Source organism: Podarcis muralis, chromosome 14 (genome assembly GCF_964188315.1).
Source record: "Podarcis muralis chromosome 14, rPodMur119.hap1.1, whole genome shotgun sequence".
NCBI lineage: Eukaryota > Metazoa > Chordata > Lepidosauria > Squamata > Lacertidae > Podarcis > Podarcis muralis.
The window spans coordinates 26,923,088-26,942,394 of record NC_135668.1 but is presented as its reverse complement, the minus strand read 5'-3'; the positions used below and the strand labels follow the sequence as shown (position 1 = coordinate 26,942,394).

The following is a 19,307-nucleotide window of genomic DNA, read 5'->3' as shown; positions in this document are numbered from 1 at the left end:
ACTGCCATCATAGGCAAATGCAGCACTGTGCTATGAAAATCATAGCCCAGATGTCAGAGCCTTGTTAGCCTGTTAGATAATACAGCCCTGGTCAAAATGACCTCCGCCTCTGTTGTCAGGGAAGAAAAGATGCGATTGAGTACAGGGCCAGGTACAGATGCCCTCAGGTGTGCCCAGGAAATGTTCAGTTTGCATTGGGAAAACTGCCAAATTTGCCTGGTGCTTGCAGGATATCTTTGGGAGAAGAAAAGGCTGAAGAGTAAACCCTACACAAATCTGGAGTGGTGCCCCTAAGACGGTTGGATGGTGCCTTGTACATCTCCTTTTGGCAACTCCTGCCTCCAAGCCGTTGCCAAATGTATTGCTCTGTTTTCCTTTGGACCACAACCGTGACGCCGAGAGGGAGATCTTGTAGTCTGGGCAGCCCAGGACCTCCATACCCATAGCTGTCAATGTTTCCCCTTTTTAAAGGGAAATTCCCTTATTCCCTTATTCCAAATAGGATTTCTCACAAGAAAAGGGAAAAGTTGACAGCTATGTCCATACCCACTGTCCAGGGTTGCGCCCTAGGGAAATCACTTCCCTGCTGCTAACACAGCAGTTTGGCTTCACCCATCTATACCTTACATTTAAAACACATGGCTTCCCCCAAAGAATCCTGTGAACTATAGTTTGTGAAGGGTACTGGGAATTGTGCCTCTGTGAGGGGAATACTACGGTTCCCAAAATGTGTGTTAAATGTGCTGCCTTAAATGTGCAGTGTAGATCTTCCCTTCGAGAGGCTAAGTGTGCTTCTACATTGTTTTAGTGCCCATGGTATTTCCAGGCTGGTGCCCTCTTTTCACCAGGGAGGAGGACGGGGAGAAAACCAGAACAAGTTGGGTTCCACCACCACCACCTCTGGTGAACTCCTTGGCCCCATCTCCTTGCTAGCCCCATTAGGTGCAGTGGTTGCCAGCCACCACTTGGGGGGCACATGGCCTCATGGAGACCTAGGCAATCCAATCCAAATGTCAGTTAGACGCTGGGGAGCAAAACCATTCATCTGGATGGAGGTGGAACGGCTAAACTTTGGAATCTGGGCTTTCCATCCGAGGACTGTGAGGACCGGGACTTTGTTTCCATTCCCAGCCTGGCGAAAAAGAAAAGGGAGAAAAGGCTACAATTCTCATCCCAGCCCCACTAATTAAAGCCATGCCTGACGTTTAAAGCATCCTGCTGAAAGAAAGGGAAGGGGGGGGGGAACCCTCACCTCTTTTCCTGCAGTGCCTGATGTGAGTGTACCTTAATTCAGGCCTAACTTTGCTGGGCCTCTCCCTCCCTCCTTTTTCCTTGGGTTTGACTTATGGGTCTTCTCTCTCTCTCTCTCTCTCTCTCTCTCTCTCTCTCTCTCTCTCTCTCTCTCTGTCATTTTGGGGTGTTGCTGTTTTTTGCACTCTTGGAGCTATAACCGTTTCCTGTGCTCTGATTGCTTTCTTCCTTTGCTCACAGGCTCCCTGCAGCAGCGGGGATTGCGAGACAGGGAGGGGGAGGTTGTCCGTTTCCACCATTGACTTCTTGGAACCTGAACGGTGGTAGCAATTGAGAAATAATTGGGGGCGGTTGTGGGAACAAGGCATCATCACTGGGCTCAGTTTCACCGAGGCTCCATAAGGGATGTTGCTCCAGCGCTTCGGTCATGACTCAATATCGAAGCATGTGCAGGAAGGCCAAAGAAACGTGCCACTCATGTGTACACCCCGATAACCCGCTCAGACAGGGCAATGCATGGCATTGAGAGGCAAGTTTTTCTGTGTTTCATAACTATTGGACATCCTATGAAGATGAATGTTGGGAGGAGGCAGAGACAGCCACTGACTTGGATTTCTTGGACAAATTTGTGGAGGAGAAGCCTGTCAAGGGTTACTAGCCGCGATGGCTATGCTCTGCTTCCATAGTTGGAGGTAGTAATGCATCTGAGTACCACTGGCTGGAAACCACAGCAGGGAGTGCTCTTATGCTCTGGCTCTGCTTGCGAATTTCCTGCAAGCATCTGGTTGGCTTCTGTGAGAACAGGATTGCCGACTAGGTGGGCCATTGGCTTGATCCAGAAGGTTCTTCTCACACACTTACTGGATTAATTAACACTGACAGTGCAGGGGGTGTTATTTTGAGTCACATGGAACTTTTCTTTAAGCTTAGGTGCACTGTGTGTAGGTGTACAGTGGTACCTCGGGTTAAGAACTTAATTCGTTCTGGAGGTCCGTTCTTAACCTGAAACTTTTCTTAACCTGAGGTACCACTTTAGCTAATGGGGCCTCTCGCTGCTGCCGTGCTGCTGCCACGCGGTTTCTGTTCTCCTCCTGAAGCAAAGTTCTTAACTCAAGGTACTATTTCTGGGTTAGCGGAGTCTGTAACCTGAAGTGTCTGTAACTCGAGGTACCACTGTATTTAAATACCATTGTTATAAAACAGCCTTCTGTAACCTGGGATCGTCCACGGGCCAAAAGCTTTTGGGATTTGTAGTCCAAAACATCTGAAGGCTACCAGGATGCAGAAGGCTGTTTTAAAAAGCATGCCGAGGTTTCTCTGGTAGCACTGAGCAAGAAAATGGGAAACCCTTCTTAATGGGATTACAAATTATCTGGCTCTGCTGGAATGATAATCTTTTCCAGCTCACCCCTGCCAACTGCCAATCTAAAGTGTGATAGAGGGTTTATTTTTTTCTTGGTAAGATACGAGGAAAACCTCAGCTGTGAAATATGATGAGTCAGGGTTGTCTCCAGTGCTGACCATACCTGGAGAAGAAGAGGGAATTGGAGAGGTCGAAGGTCCGTTAATTTCAATAGGTCTATTAGTGTACAGTCTAAGGGGTTGTATCCAACTAACTCTCCATCTCACAGAATTCCTGTGATGTGTAGCTTTAAAAATGTACCCTTGCACGTTCAATGAACACATGGGGCAGGGGAAGAAAGGGATCGTGCCCAAAGTCCAGCTCCTTTGATTTAAAACATCCCACCCACTAAAGGAGGCCACAGAAAGCCAAAGGCCTAGCAGAAAAGAAATATTTTTGCCAGGCACCTAAAGGTATGTAATGAAAGTGCCAGGCGAGCCTTTCTTGGGAGAGTATTCTGCAGGTGGAAAGCCATCACTAAAAAGACCGGTTCTCATGTTGCCACCCTCTGAACTTCCTGTGGAGTGGTTTGAATCCCTGCAATGGGGTGAGCTCCCGTTGCTTGGTCCCTGCTCCTGCCAACCTAGCAGTTTGAAAGCACATCAAGTGCAAGTATATAAATAGGTACCGCTCCGGTGGGAAGGTAAACAGCGTTTCCGTGCGCTGCTCTGGTTTGCTAGAAGCGGCTTAGTCATGCTGGCCACATGACCCGGAAGCTGTACGCCGGCTCCCTCGGCCAATAAAGCCGAGATGAGCGCCGCAACCCCAGAGTCGGCCACGACTGGACCTAATGGTCAGGGGTCCCTTTACCCTTTACCTAGTCAGTCCATATGGATAGATGGCATTCTTCTGAGCAGCCCAAAACAAAACAAAACAAAACAAAGCATGTGATTTGAAGACTTTCAAGGTTCTGTTTGATCAGCTGTTCTCTCTCTCTCTCTCTCTCTCTCTCTCTCTCTCTCTCTCTCTCTCTCTCTCGTTGCCAGTGGCCAAAATTCTATGTTCCTTGGCCCAGCCTTTCCTTAGCACAACCTTTGCCAGCCTGGAGTCCTCCTGGTGTTTTAAACTACAACTCCCATCAATCCTCAGCTATGTTCTCATCCAAAACACCAGAAAGGACCTCAGGATAGTGAAGGCGACCTTAGCATATTGAGAGATGGGTCTAACTTTGGAAGCAGGAGTGTGTGTGGCTCTGACCCTGCAGCTGCAGAAGAATGCTCAGATATCCTCTGGCATGTGTAGAGCCTTGCATGTTTTTGCCAGATCCCTCTCATAGGAAATAGCTACCCTGACACTCCCTGACAATGCTATTAAGTGGGAAGCTGTGAGCCTCCTACTCCTCTCTGTCCCTCCCCTTCCTCCTCTCTCCCCTCCCTCCCTCTCTTTTTAGTGCCTCATGGTCAGACGTCTCTCGACAGGCAGGTCACCAGTGCTGGCCCCATCCAAGTGGCGATCCATCTGCATTTGAACCATCTGCATTAATTTATATATATAGCTCAAAGCATCAGTCTTGGCTGGGCTTGATTTCCCCTGTGGCTTCCTTACCCAGCTGAATTGCTGTGGGCGTGCATTAGCCAGCCGGCCAGATGGTGGATTGTAGAGTCAGAGCAGGCTCACGGTTCTGTTGACATGAGCATTGTGCCTCCTGACAAAGGAGAGAGGGGCTGCCTGCAGTCTTCGCCTTTCCTTTCTTTAGCCTGAACGTGGCTGCCATTTTGGAATGCCTCAGCTCCTTGCAAACTGTGCCATGTGGGGTTTTTTTTTGCTCCTTCTCCGTATACTTTTAAGACAGGGCTGCAAAGGTTCCTTTCTGCCCCTAGGAACCACACAGCCTGGGCTTCAGCCCATGGGCTGCCCTCTGCTGCTGATGTTGTGGCATAAACAAGTTAACTAAAGTGTCTCTGTGGGTCTCCCAGGGAGCTATTATAGGCAAACTTTTGTTCAGATAGCCTTCATAAGAGTCATGCAGCCTTCTGGAACCACATGATGGCCAGATGTTTTGGGCTACAGCTTTGGGAGTTGTCCAAAACATCTGGAGGGCACCAGGTTGGTGAAGGCTGTGGGAATGGAATTTTTGTTGTTGTTGTTGCTTGCATGGATTAACAAAGCAAGTTACTGTCATTGTTTACTTAAAAACAACAACAATGTTCTTGGTTTTTTTTGAAAATAATGCTCCACCCTTACCAAAAGAAATATTGAGGTATGTGGTGAAAATACAGCATAAGAATAGCCAGCAGTCTAAAGTGCATACCCTCCAACATTCCTCAGATGAAAATAAGACTATTTCTCACTCCCCAAAACTGACCCTCCTCAACCCCCTATTTTCATACTCTCCATCATTTCTCCAATGAAAATAGGGACGTATTATTATTATTATTATTATTATTATTATTATTATTACCCTGCTCATCGGCCTGGGTTGCCCAGACACTCTGGGTGGCTTCCAATATATGTAAAAACATAAGAAAACATTAAACATTTAAAAAACTTCCCTGTTGTATAGGTTGTGTTGTTACTTATCTCCTTGGCTCGGGGGTCACGTAACTCCATACACTGCAACATTTCTCTGATGAAAATAGGGATGTCCTACCATACCCGTCAACATTTTTCCAATAAAAATAGGGACGTCCTAAGGAAAAGTGGGACATTCTGGGATCAAATCAGAATCTGGAACAGCTTCTGTAAATCTGGGACTGTCCCTGGGAAATAGGGACACTTGGAGGGTCTGAAGGTGTAGACTATGATTTAACCTAGAGCAACCCAAAAAGTCTGGACGTCTGGGAAAGTTTAGCATTTTTTTTTCTTATTCATGCAAAACCGTTCCAGTCAGTTGTAAATCAGGCTTTGTGTCTCAGTCCTTTTGTTAGTCATATTTTGTTGGCCAGTTTCTCTTATTAGGGCCAGTTGTCAAGCTTTATTAAGCCAATTTGATAAGGATGCTCCTTGCAAGTCTTTTCAAAATTGGGCTATAACAAGTCTAGCTGCTAACAATGGAGAACCAATAGGAGATTTAAGTGAAGTGATCTGTATTCTGACCCTGAAATATATTCAGTAAAGCTAACTCTGGGAACTGAATGATTTGTTGACCGATGATATTACATCTCTCTAAAAAAACTGTCCTCAACACAATGTCTCCACATCGTTTGCTGACTATACATTTGCTGGAAGCACTTCTTTTCATCTGGAGGTTCCTCACTACCAAATAGATGTGTGAGCCTCTAGTGCATGGGTAGGGAAGCTAAGGCCCGGGGGGCGGATCCGGCCCAATCACCTACTAAATCCGGTCGGCGGACGGTCCGGGAATCAGTGTGTTTTTACATGAGTAGAATGTGTCCTTTTATTTAAAATGCATCTCTGGGTTATTTGTGGGGCATAGGAATTCGTTCATCCCCCCCCCCCCAAAAAAATATAGTCCGGCCCCCCACAAGGTCTGAGGGACAGTGGACTGGCCCCCTGCTGAAAAAGTTTGCTGACCCCTGCTCTAGTGAGGTGTAGCTCATTTCCATAAGCATGATGTTGTATGAGGCAAGCAATTTGCACCAGAGGTTCCCTGCAGAATAGAAATATGAGGACCCCATTCCCTGCCCCCTATAAACCTTCCCATGGAAAAATCACAGCAAAGTTCATATGTAGAGCAGTCTCCTTTACATGCTTTTGAAATCTGCCTTAGTTGGAGGAGGGGGGGGTTGCCAAATTAACAGAGGGGGCGCTAACACACTGGGCAGCTAACTGCTGTTGTTTGTTTTTGGCAGGGTTGTGAGATTTGATCACTGGCTTAAAGTATATGCAGCCTGGCTTAACTTGCCTACTATTAGCATCTAGGGGCGAAAGGCTTGTTCCAGTAGTTATAGCAGCGATGCCGATGATTTAATAGTCTATGACATATTCCATCCAAAGCACTCCCAACCGAAGATCAGAAATGGGTTGGTTTCAGAAGTCATATTTCACAGAAGCACAGACCAGAGAGAGATCAGTGAAAACATCAAAATGCATTTACCATCATAACAGCTGAGCTTGCATGCTGGAGAGCTACGAAACCTCTTCGTTCAGGCAGACCAGGATTTGGCCATCGGCCAACCGAAGCATAAGGCAGCCAGCACAGGCGGAAGAGGGAACTTCTAGTGACAAGCTATTTTCAAGCAACAGGGCTTTCCCCAGTGAATAAATAGAACAGGATGCCCTCCCCCTCCCCCAATGTATGGAGTCATATGACCTATTTCCAGGGATAGGCTGTATATTCTGAGGAACAGCTGATTCAACCTCCCTTGAATTTTTGCCAGCAAAATGCAGGAGTAGTTACAGGTGCCAAAGAGAGTGGATAGGCACAGCTTAGCTACGAGAAAGTAATTGCAGCTCTTCGTAGAGGGAGAAAGCAAGAAATACTCAACCTGTAGAAAAGAAGATTAGCAATATCGGGAGATGTTGGATTACATATTCTCCCTCTTAATATAATTCAGTGGACTGGGCCATGGGAGGGGAACCTCAAAGCCCTCAATGTTCTCTGTCTGGCCCTTGGAATCTTCCCCAGCCACACACCTATGAATGGAATCATAGAATTGGAAGGGGCCCTGAGGATAATCTAGTTCAACCCCCTGCAATGCAGGACTATGCAGCTGCACCATATGGGAATCGAACCTGCAACCTTTGTGTTATCAGCACCACGCTCTTATCAACTGAGCTATCTTGAAGAATCTGTCAGTTTCAGTTCTTGTTTAATGTAACTGTTAAATCCAGCTTTTGGCTTTAAATGCAAACTGGACTGAATTTCTCTTCCATCCGTATTGCCCCTCAGTAGACCTGTTTCGCATCCCCCTTTCCTAGTATGAGTCACTGAACTCTGAGGGATGTAGAGGGGAAGGGAGCATTGGTGTAGCAGGGGTGGGGTAGCTGCCCCCCAACAAGTAAATAAATAAAAATAACTAACTGACCAATTGAATCACATATAACTTGGTTCTGACCCCCTTAACATAAAGCCTGCCCTCCCCCAAACAAATTCTGGCTATGCCCATGGAGGGGAAGGTGGAACACCTGCTTTACATTCCTGGTTCTATTCCTGCGGTGCCTCCAGGTATTTTCAATTTCTATATTTCTATATTTCTATATTTCTATATTTCTATATTTCTATATTTCTATATTTCTATATTTCTATATTTCTATATTTCTATATTTCTATATTTCTATATTTCTATATTTCTATATTTCTATATTTCTATATTTCTATATTTCTATATACACCGCCCTTCATCCGTAGACCTTAGGGCAGTTCACGACATAGGGTAGGACTGAGAAAGGCTCCCACCTGAAAAGTCACTGCCAGTCCGTGTTGACAGTACTGAGCTAAGTGGACCAGTGAACTGGCTTGACTGTCCTCTCTGTATGTCCCTCCAACCTTATTCTTTGCCTTGCACCATCAGTCTGATGCCTTGGCCCAACCTGTTCTCAGCAAAACTCCCAACCCTGCCAAGGTCCACTGTACCCTTTTCCCACTTGACCTTGTGGGCAGGGGGTGGGGGTGGGCAGACCCTTCCGGTATATGACAGCACCCACCTCCTAGGAAATACGATCAAACCAAACCCTAGTCTTTATTGGAGGCAGAGCAGAGCAAAGATGACGTCTGCGATTGTCGAGGGGGAAAAACGGAAGGCAATTAACTCTGGCGACGCCATTGGCTGTTTGCCTGATGAAAATGGCACCTTGCCCGAGCGTTCTATAAATCACAGGTTCCATTTGGGAAGGAGCTTTCCGTGGTAATTAATGAGCCAGTATGAAGACATTAAATGTGGAGTGTGCGGTGATAGACTGGCTTGTCATTCATCGGTGTGTCATCTTCCTCTTACTTGGATATCCAACAAAAAACAAAGGGCAAAATCCTTGTAGACCCCGGAGCAAGGCTGCTATCTCTGATAGCAGTGAACGAAGCAATTCTTGGAAAATAACAAAGCTGGGTTAGACATTTAGTGAGCTAATTGCAAGGATGCCGTCGCAAACGCATTCTGAAAGCTTGCGGTCTATTATTGGAAATGATTGCTTTGTGGACTTGTGAGGATTGACAATGTAAAGTTAATTTCCCCCTCCCATTTAAAATTCATTAGGCTTGATTGGGAACCAGGAAGGGTTTTGATGGTGTTATCGACGGGCATGTGCGAAATTAAATGGGTCTTTCCTGGAGGTGCTGTGCCTTGCAATCGCTATGGAAACCTTTGCCAAGCTGGTGCCCTTTGGATATTTGGGGCTGCAAATCCCATTGGGTCCAGGCAACAAGAAGTTGTAGGAATCAGGTCTACACTGATGGGCAGCACCTCTCTAAAGTTTAACAAATGCAAGAGCATATGCTTTGTATGCAGAAGGTCCCAGGTTCAAAACCTGGCATCTCTAGTTGGGCTGGGTGAAACTCCAGGGAGCCATTGATACTGAGCTAGATGGAGCAATGGCAAGACTTGGAATAAGCTATCTTCCCATGTTCCTAATCTAATATCAGAATAAGAGCCTGGTTCATCAGACCAGTGACCCCTCTAGTCCTGTTATTAGTAAGATTGTCTACTGACTGATAACACTGCTTGATTAATTTTGTTGGGGTGGTATTTTTAATGGGATTTATTGTAAACTGCCTTCAGGTGCTTTTGTAATAGGTAAAGGTAAAGGGACCCCTGGCCATTAGGTCCAGTCGTGACCGACTCTTGGGTTGGGGCGCTCATCTTGCTTTATTGGCCGAGGGAGCTGGCGTACAGCTTCCGGGTCATGTGGCCGGCATGACTAAGCTGCTTCTGGCGAACCAGAGCAGCACACGGAAACGCCGTTTACCTTCCTGCCGGAGTGGTACCTATTTATCTACTTGCACTTTGACGTGCTTTCGAACTGCTAGGTTGGCAGGAGCAAGGACTGAGCAACGGGAGCTCACCCCGTCGCGGGGATTCAAACTGCCGATAGGTGATGATATATAAATATTTCAATAAATATGCTCGTATTATAAAAATGGTGAAAGCTGTTGGGGTGTGTGCGGGAATAGAGCCTTTTAAGCCTGTTTTGCTCAGGTCATGGACCTCGTCTTGATGATGTTGAAGAAGAAGATGAAGAAATGTTAGCATTTCAACCCCTCTTGGAAAACATGCAAAGGCATGTTTTCTTTGCGTGGAAGGACAAAGAACAGCAAAAGGAGCCTAGATGGCTTTTTTAAAAAAATCCCGCCATTTTATTATATTCAAATCCTTCTTTTCTCTTCCCTTTCAGCACTAGGGAGTCCGGCCTGCACATTCCCCCCTCCCCCTATTCCTCGGACTCTGGGAGAATAAATGGGCGGCGCTGTCGTTCACACTTGGCTACGCATAGAGAAGGGAGTATTCAGAGCCGGGCTCTGGGGTCTGGCAGTGGCAGCTTTGGACAATAGCATCATTAGACACGGAGAGCGAGTCTCCAGTTTGCCGCCACTGAGCTTCCCTGAATAGCCAGCAGCCCCTTGTTCTGGGAGTGGAGCCTTTTGGTGGGGGGAGGGGGTTGAGTGATGGAGGAGAGGGTCTTTTTTTATCAAAGGGGGGGATGCAAAAGGAAGATACAATGTCACTTTCTGAATGCCCTCAAAGCTTTGTAAAAACCATTGGGATTGTCAAAGCAGAGGGTCGCTGAAGGAAGACAAAGCCTCTCTGCTCCCTTCTCCTCTGCCCCCAAACTCTTTCCCTCCCTTTCATCTCCCAACTGCTTTCACATCCTAAGGTTCCAGAGTGTGAAGGGGGGACTGTATTAAATCACTTCTTCCCCCACCTTCCTCCGATAAGGGGTGCATACAAACCATATATTTAAAGCATGTTACCCCCCAGGATAATCCAGGGGACCGTAATTCACCCCTAAGAGAGCTACAGCTCCCAGCACCCTTAGCAAACTAAAGTTCTTGGGATTCTTGAGTGGGTGTGCTTTGCCTGAAGCCCTGGAGAGCCACTGCCAGTCAGTGTAAACAATACTGAGCTTGATGTATAAGGCAGTCAATGTCCAGACTCTCCATAGCTTGGGTTGACCTTGTGGCTCAGGCTGCAAGATTCATGGCATGGCCGGCTCTACCATTAGACAGACTGAGGCAGTCACCTCATGTGACAGAAAATGGGGCTGGAGCAGCACTCTTCTCCTACCTGCCATTCCTCTTGACCCCCTGATCATGCTTGTCTATTGGAGATCAGAGCTATGCGGGCCTGTCATGGACCCTCTTGGGCCACATTCATACTGTGCATTTCAAGCTCTATGATGCCACTTTAAATAGTCATGGCTTCCCCCCAAAGAATTCTGGGAGCTGTGGTTTGTTAAGGGTGCTGAGAGTTGTGAGAAGACGCTTATTCCCCTCGCAGACCTTCAGTTTCCTAAGTGGTTTGACAGTTCAATCTCTCTACATGAGGAACTTTGGGAATTGGAGCCCTGTGAGGGGATTAGAGGTCGACTAAAAACTCTCAGCACCCATAACAAGGTGCAGCACCCAGGATTCTTTGGGGGAAGCCATGGCTGTTAAAAATGGTGTCAGGGTGTTTTGAACACATGCTGTGATAGCAGCCTAAATTAGCCTCCTGACTTCAGGTTCATTGAAGGGATGTTATCAACGCTGACAGGGTTTGGAAACAAGATTCAGTGGTTTATTCAGTCAAATTCAGTACATGGAGAGGGGACGCCATTTTGTCCATTGCCTCAGGCGGCAAAATGTACTGGGCCAGTCCTGGTTCATGTTGTTATAATGTGTGTGTTTGTGGAGCTGTGTTTGTGGGGGGGGGCAGGTAAGCCTGGCATTTTGCTATTTGAACTCGGGTCAGTTGAGGGGTGAGTCTTGTTGAGTGTGAGAATGCCAACAATTTAAGGAGCCGAATGGACGCTGGAGGTTGTGTTTCGCATCCTCCACTTTCAAGCATGATTTTGAAAGGCTCCCATGTCTGTTTAATTGGCATGTTGTATAATGACGCCTTCTGCAGAAAGGAGTTTTTCCACACACAAACACCCCTGACCAAGTCTGCCATCTGGAAGGATTCCAGAGCAAATGATGCTCAGCCTCTGATCTTATAATGCTGCTAATTTAATACGACTGCAGACAAAAGTTTCCCTCCACTCGCCCTACCCCGCCCTCTACAGGAAGGCTGCATTCTCATGAACCATGAATGGCCAAGGGAGTCAGAGAGAGAGAGAGCACACCTTTCTCCTTTGCTTTTTACACACAACTATTAAACATTACATTAATTCTGCTGCATTTTCCAGGGTCCCCTTGGCTTCCTTGGTGGAAGAAAGGTGGGATATTACTGAAAATAGGGCTCCCCGGACAGTAATGGGATTTCAAAGGCAGAAATGATGCCTGGGGGAGGGGGATTTCCAAAATGTGGTGCTTTGTCCTGGATCTTAGGCAAGTCAATTGAAAAATGGTGGGTTTTTGGCTCAACAACTTTCGAGGTGTCCTGGTTTTTACTTTTTGAAATATGGCAACCCTACTGAAAAAGGTGTAAGTAGGTAGGTAGGTAAGTAAGTAAGTACCGTAAGTAAGTACCGTAAGTAAGTAAGTAAGTAAGTAAATGCATAAGTAAGACATTTATTCTCCTCTTTTTGAGGAGGTTGGAATTATGAGAGCTAGCGTGGCATCACAGTTAGTGCTGGACCAGGGTTCAAATTCCCACTCAGCCATGAAGCTCACTGGGTAACCTTGGGTCAGTCACTGTCTCTCATCCTAACCTACCTCACAGGGTTGTTGTGAGGATATGATGGGCTGGAGGAGAACCACGAGCTCCTTGGAGGAAAAGGGGGCCTATAAATGTAAGAAATAATAAACTAAAATAAAAATGGTTCAAATTGGTCTGAGCCGCAAGCACATGTTTGCAGCCACAGCACAAAGTTCATGGCTGAACATTTTAGTGAACCTGGATGTAAGATCAGATCAGTGTTCCTCAATCTGGTGCCCTCAAAACTATTTTAGACTACAGCTTCCATCAGCCCCATGGGAGTTGTAGTCCAAAACATCTGGAGGGATTCAGATTGGGGGATGCTGGACTAGATAGACTAAGGGTAGCCAATTTGGTGCTCTCCAGATGTTGATGGACTCCCCAACTCCCATCAGCCCCGACAGCCAGAATGGCCGATGGCCACGGGATGATGAGAAAGCACCATACTGGGTACCCAAAGATAGACCTTTGTTCTCCGCAACTATGACGGTTCTTACATTCACTATCCGTGGTTTTCAAATTGTGTTTCAGAGGACCCTCAGGGAAGGTAATTAATGGTTGGGCAAGCTTCCCTGACAGATATATTCCCCTTCACAGGCAATCTTCTACTGGGCTGCATGCTGGCAAGGGGGTGTTGTCAGATGACCTCTCAATTAATGAAAAGCGATTATGGAACCAATGGTCAGAGGCTGCAATGCCTCTGAATACCAGTTGCTGGAGACTACAGGAGAGGAGAGGGGACTTGTGCTCAGGTCCTGCTTGCGGGTTTCCTACAGGCCACTGTGAGAACAGGATGTTGGACTTGACAGGCCATAGGCCTGATCCAGCAGGTGTTTCTTATGTCCTATGTTGTGAGGGTGCCTAGTGCCCCCGGGGGACTTAAAGGGTCACTTAGCCCAGAGTCCCCTGTAACCTGGTGTCAGCTCTGTCTCTTCATCCTTCCTCTGCTGCGCGCGCGCGCGCACGCACACACACACACACACACACACACACACCACTTTCCCTTGCTTGCAGTTGATCCCAGGGCCTGTGCTTTAATGATCCTAACAGGCCTTGGATTTACTGTGACATATTGAGTTAATGTTTCCCTTTTCCCACACCAAATCGTGGCCAGCCTCCTCCTTATCGCTAATGCTCCGCTGAGCGAAAACGGATTGCCTCCTAATGGCTTCAATTTAGTTTTTCGTGGAGTAAAGAAAATTTTATTCAATACCTGTTTTCATCTTTATTATATCAGATTTGCTGCCGCTGTCATCAGGCTCATGAGCTGGCTTGTGGCTCGATTAAGGGGGATCCGACCAAGCTGTTTGCCTGAATAAACCTCTCTTGAATATGGATGGAGCTGTGACCTGGCCCTTAAATGGGAGAGGATAGAAGGGCTTATTGCTCTGTTCGTAAGCCTTTGCATCTGTAGTGAAGGAAACCAGTCCGCCGGAGCCCATTGATATGCTCAGTGATCAGAAAGCACTGGGCACCGTATATGCCAGAGCCAGCTAAGATCCTAGGAAGACGCTGCTGGATCAGACCAATGCTAGTCCAGCATCCTGTTCTCACAGTGTCCACCCAGATGCCTGTAGGAAACCTTTAAGCAGGACCTGAGCACAAGAGCTCTTTTCCCTCCTGTGGTTTCCAGCAACTGGCATTCAGGAGCATTGCTGCTTCCAACCATGGAAGCAGAACACAGCCATCATGGCTAGCAGCCATTGATTTGCCTCTCCCCTGTTTGACAGGCGTTGCGTGCGTTACTTTTATGGTGTGGAAAGAGAACCACACAAGGTAGCATTTCTGCGGTATGATCTTGAATTGGTTTAATCTTTGGGTCAGCTCCAATCCAAGCGGGTGGCGCTGTAGGTTAAACCACAGAGCCTAGGACTTGCCGATCAGAAGGTCGGCGGTTCAAATCCCCGCAACGGGGTGAGCTCCCGTCACTTGGTCCCTGCTCCTGCCAACCTAGCAGTTCAAAAGCACATCAAGTAGTGCAAGTAGATAAAGAGGTACCGCTCCGGCAGGAAGGTAAATGGCATTTCCGTGCACTGCTCTGGTTCGCCAGAAGTGGCTTAGTCATGCTGGCCACATGACCTGGAAGCTGTACGCCGGCTCCCTTGGCCAATAAAGCGAGATGAGCGCCGCAACCCCAGAGTCGGTCATGACTGGACCTAATGGTCAGAGGTACCTTTACCTTCTCCAATCTGGTGCCCTTGGGATGTTTTGAACTATAGTTTCCATCAGCTCCTGCAGTCCAAAGCCTCTGAAGAGTGTCAGCTCGGGGAAGGCTACTTTCATTGATCAGTCAGTAGAGAAGTTCTGTAGCTCAGTGGAAGAGCATCTGCCTTGCAAGCAGGAGGTCTCAGGTTCACTCTTCAATGGCATCTCTAGGTAGGGCTGGGAGAGGCTCTGCGTCCAAAATGCTGGAGAGTCTACGCTTCTAGTCAGTGTAGACAACCCTGAGCTAGATGGACCAGTGCTCAGTATAAGGCAGCTTCCTATGTTCCTGAGAATTGAAATGGAGAGGTGAGCAAGTAGCGAACACCATTATTTTGGCTTGTTTCCAGTGCATTTCTGGCACAGTCATACTGGAAATCTCATGGCAATGGCAGTGATGGGACCACCACCCACCCGCCATTCAGAATCTACCAGCGATGGTTTGCTGCTAGGGCCTGGGGCTGAGCTGCAAGACAGTTGCTCACAACGGCTGCCTTTGCAGCTGTAAATAAAGTTTGCCAAACCCGTGTTTTAAAAACAAGGAGAAGAACATTTTGTAGCATAGGGCATGATTTATTTATTTGAAAACACAAATTATCAAAAACAAAACACCCAATCGCTTTGGCGAGGGTTGTGGCCTTTCCCCCCTGCATCCGACACAAAACTGTGCTTTAAAGACACATTATAGGGTCACTGTAGAGCCTTATTTTACTTAACATCCTCATCAATGAATTATTTATGCCTTCCCGATGTATTATTCATGATAAATATTAATACCAGTGTCTTTAAGAGGAGAGGTTATTGCTGCAATTTTACCTGGAAGAGATGATATTATTGAAATAAAGTGACAGAGATCCCATTTCTTCACTTGGGGGCTGTTTTTGTTGACAAAGCTCTCCTTCCGGTTAACCCTTTGCCAGCTGGAGGACCGCAATCCTGGGGATTCCTAGAGAGCAGTTATGCCTTCTGAACTTGAATGGTTTCGGGGTGGTTGAGGTTTGCTTTTGTTTTGCTTTGGTCCCTGCAAATCATTAAAGGGGGGGGGGGGCTTTTCTGGCATGCCTGCTTTGTGTTTGGAGCTGGAGCCAATCTATTTAGTTCACGGAAGTCTTTAAGCTCTGTGATGGTTATTCATTCCTCATATGAATATAACTAATAGCAGTGGTGTTCAATCTTCTAGTGGTGTTCAATGTTCTAGGGTGCCAACACAATTAACATGGGGCATCGTTTGGGGCCTCCATGTTACCCTGTTTGAATATGAATGGGGTCCTTATCAAGGACACACTCAGCCCGAACGGCCCTTGCTCAGAGATACAGCATCTCTGCTTTGCATGCAAAAGGTCCCAGGTTCAGTCCCCAGCATCTCCAGGCAGAGCTAGGTGACAACCCAGCCTGAGAGCTGCTGCCAGTCTGTGTAGACAATACAGAACTAGAGGAACTCAGAGTACGGCAGTTTCCTAGGTTCCATTCCTAAACTTCCATTCGCAAAGCCCTGATCAGCTTCCATGCAACTCTGGGGTTACCCAAACAATTCAGAAATCATTGCTAGGGGCCCTAAGCCAGAAAACACTTCGCTGAAATGTGTAGTACAATGGAAAAAAGCTTGAGGATAAAACTATGTCAACAACAAGTTTATTAAATTTGTGAGGTCCATGCCTTTACACAAAATACCATAAAACATTGTTAAAAGATAAACAATAAAATTATAAAAGTAAGCTAAAATTCATGTCATGCTATCCCAGCAAGGAAACTACCCAAAAAACCCCACCATTCAGGAAAGAAGATACAGCAACAGGTTAGGAGATCAATGGAAGGGACCTCACCGTTTCATCCAGGAACCATACCCTAGTTTTCATAGCCTTCACCACAAAGACTGCTACCACGTGAGAAATCCGTGGATCAGCGTCCACCAGTAAAAACTTTACTTGGTCCTCAGAGTTGACTATTGATTTGGGAATAGTTTGTAACATCGCATCCCTGAAGGCCGAATAGATGGGACAATACAACATGTAATGTATGAGATCCTCTTTGGTTCTCATATGACAAGGACATATACACTGCTCTACTGGGATTTTTGCATATCTGCCTGACAGATAGGCCGTAGGAATGGTTTGAAAACGGGCCATGGTGAAGGCTCTCCGAAGGGTGGGATTGGTGATATTCGCTAAGTAATTGGCGCAGGTTTTGACTGTTTTCAGTCGGGGAAGCCAGTGGGAGGACCCTGGGTTCTGTATTTTTGTGATATCTAACAGAGCGTCTCTCTGCAGGATCCATTCCCGAACTTTGTCTGGGCTCCACAGTTTGAGGATATTAAACTCCGGTAGGGTGTATCTAACCAGGATCTCAGATAGGTTTTGACGCCAAGTGGTGTTCTTTTGAAGAGATACAAAGGCTTGTTTGGCTAATAAGGTGTTTGAGGTATTTGCAAGGTTGATGTAAAATCTAGAGGGACTTAGAGTAAGGCAGTTTCCTAGGTTCCATTCCTAAACTTCCATTCGCAAAGCCCTGATCAGCTTCCATGCAACTCTGGGGTTACCCAAACAATTCAGAAATCATTGCTAGGGGCCCTAAGCCAGAAAACACTTCGCTGAAATGTGTAGTACAATGGAAAAAAGCTTGAGGATAAAACTATGTCCTGGCAGATCATTTCCAGTTACCCTTACAACTTAGACTGTAGAATTTAACAAAAACATTTACTAAGAGCACTGCTAAAAATAGAGTGATGTTTCTTATGAGCCTCGCTATTGTATAATAGTATTGCGCGCTAATACAATAAGTATGTTCCGATTCTACCTCCACTTTGGTTGGTTGCTGCTCAAAGCCCTTTTCTTAGCACAATAAAATGTAATTAGTGCTCAAGAAGCTTACATAATTTAATAAAATGCTCTCAGATGGCATTAAAATCCAGTTGAAACCAGGGTTGTTGTTTTTGGTGTTTTTTCCCCCTGTTAAAAGACGGAGAGGAACAACGGTGGATCCCTTAAAAGCACAATCAGCATGTTGTATTTTCTAAACCCTCCCTATTTAGTGAGCTGAAGCTTATGACAGAGGGGCGTGAGAGGAGGGTGATATGGCCCATGTTTAATGTATGAAGTGGAATAAGAAGTCTCCCATCTGTCGGAGCCCAATGGGAGTCTGGAGATGAATGATGGATCCTTCCTGACATGTCTTTGGTTCTTTCCCTTAAAGAGATGCACATGTATTATCTTTGATGTGTGTTGAAGGAAGGAGATTGAGGTGTGTGCGTGTGTGTGTTAATGTGCAGCCAGGAGGCATTTTGTGTTAAGGGGAGGCTGGCAGGGGGGCGAGAGGATAAGGCACAGTTTAAAGATGGGCTTTTTGGTTTTGGAGTTACGGGCACGGATGAAAATATCCTGGAAAAGGATATTGTGGAGTTGGAAAAGGTTCAGGAAAAAGAGCAACCAGAATGATCAAGGAGATGGAGTGACTTCGCCATGAGGTTGCAACGTTTGGGGCTTTTCAGCTTAGGGGAAAATTGAGTAACAGGAGACATCATAGTGATGCATGAATTGATGTGTGGTGTAGAAAAAGTGGATAGAGACCAGTTTTTCCCCCTCCTTCTCTCATCATACTTGAACTTGAAGCTGAATGTTGAAGGACTGAGAGCAAACGAAAGAACTCATTTGCACACCACGTTGTTAAACTGTGGAACTCCCTCCCTCAGGAAGCCGTAATGGCCACCAACTTGGAACAGCTTTAAATGAGGATTGGACAAATTCTTGGAGGAGGAGAGGGCTATCGATGGCTGTTAGCCCTGATTGCTACGCTCTTCCTCCATGGTTGGAGGCAGTAATGCTTCTGCGAATTACAAGAGGTGAAATTGCTCTTGTGATTGATTCCTGCTTGCTGGCTTCTCACTGTTGGGCCGTTGTGAGAACAGGTTGCTGGACTAATGGGCCATTGGCCTGATCCAGCAGGCTCTTTTTAAGTTCCATGTCCTGGCCCCAGAGCAGGAATATTCCTGAGAATCCCCATAGCAGGAATCCCTGAGGAGATTTAGCTGTTGGGAACATCTGGAGGGCAACAGCTTGGCAAAGATGGACATAGGCTGCATTTTTTGGAGTCTTGGGTTGCTCTTGACAGTAGCTGTGCCAGAATTTGAAATACAGAATTAACTTTCAGTTCACATTTCTTAGTGCAGAAAGTATTGATCTGATGCGTAGAGATCTTTCCTGTTCTACTTAATTCCAGAAGAGAGGCTTCTGGAAGCTTCTCTGTGTGAAGGATACAAGCAAAAGGCTCATTATATTTGGGTTATTCCTTCAGAGAAGCTGAGTAAAGCTGGCTTAAACTGGTTCTGTTACCTCTTTCAGCCAAGGTCATGCTGACTATAAAAGTAGGGCCAGAAGCAGCCTAGGTTTCACTTTATCTTTCTATCTCTCTTCCTTCTGGTGTGGTGTTCTGTACAGTGGGTACCTCGGGTTACATACACTTCAGGTTACATACGCTTCAGGTTACAGACTCCGCTAACCCAGAAGTAGTACCTCGGGTTAAGAACAGAAATCGTGCTCCGGTGGCGCGGCGGTAGCAGGAGGCCCCATTAGCTAAAGTGGTGCTTCAGCTTAAGAACAGTTTCAGGTTAAGAACGGACCTCTGGAACGAATTAAGTACTTAACACGAGGTACCACTGTACATGGTTAAGGTTAAGGTTTAGATTTATTATAAGTTATTGTAAGTTTAAGTTAAGTCTGCTGCAACTGGATTTCTTATGGACAGTGCCAGTCCTGAATATATTGGATTTGTGACCATTATGCCCATTT

General features: G+C 46.4%; 1 protein-coding gene across 2 annotated transcripts in view; it reads left to right on the top strand.

Annotated features, from left to right (window-relative positions):
- IGDCC3 (immunoglobulin superfamily DCC subclass member 3) overlaps positions 1 to 19,307 on the top strand; it is a 111,824-nt gene that overhangs the window by 50,728 nt on the left and 41,789 nt on the right. The gene's annotated exons all lie outside the window — the stretch shown is intronic.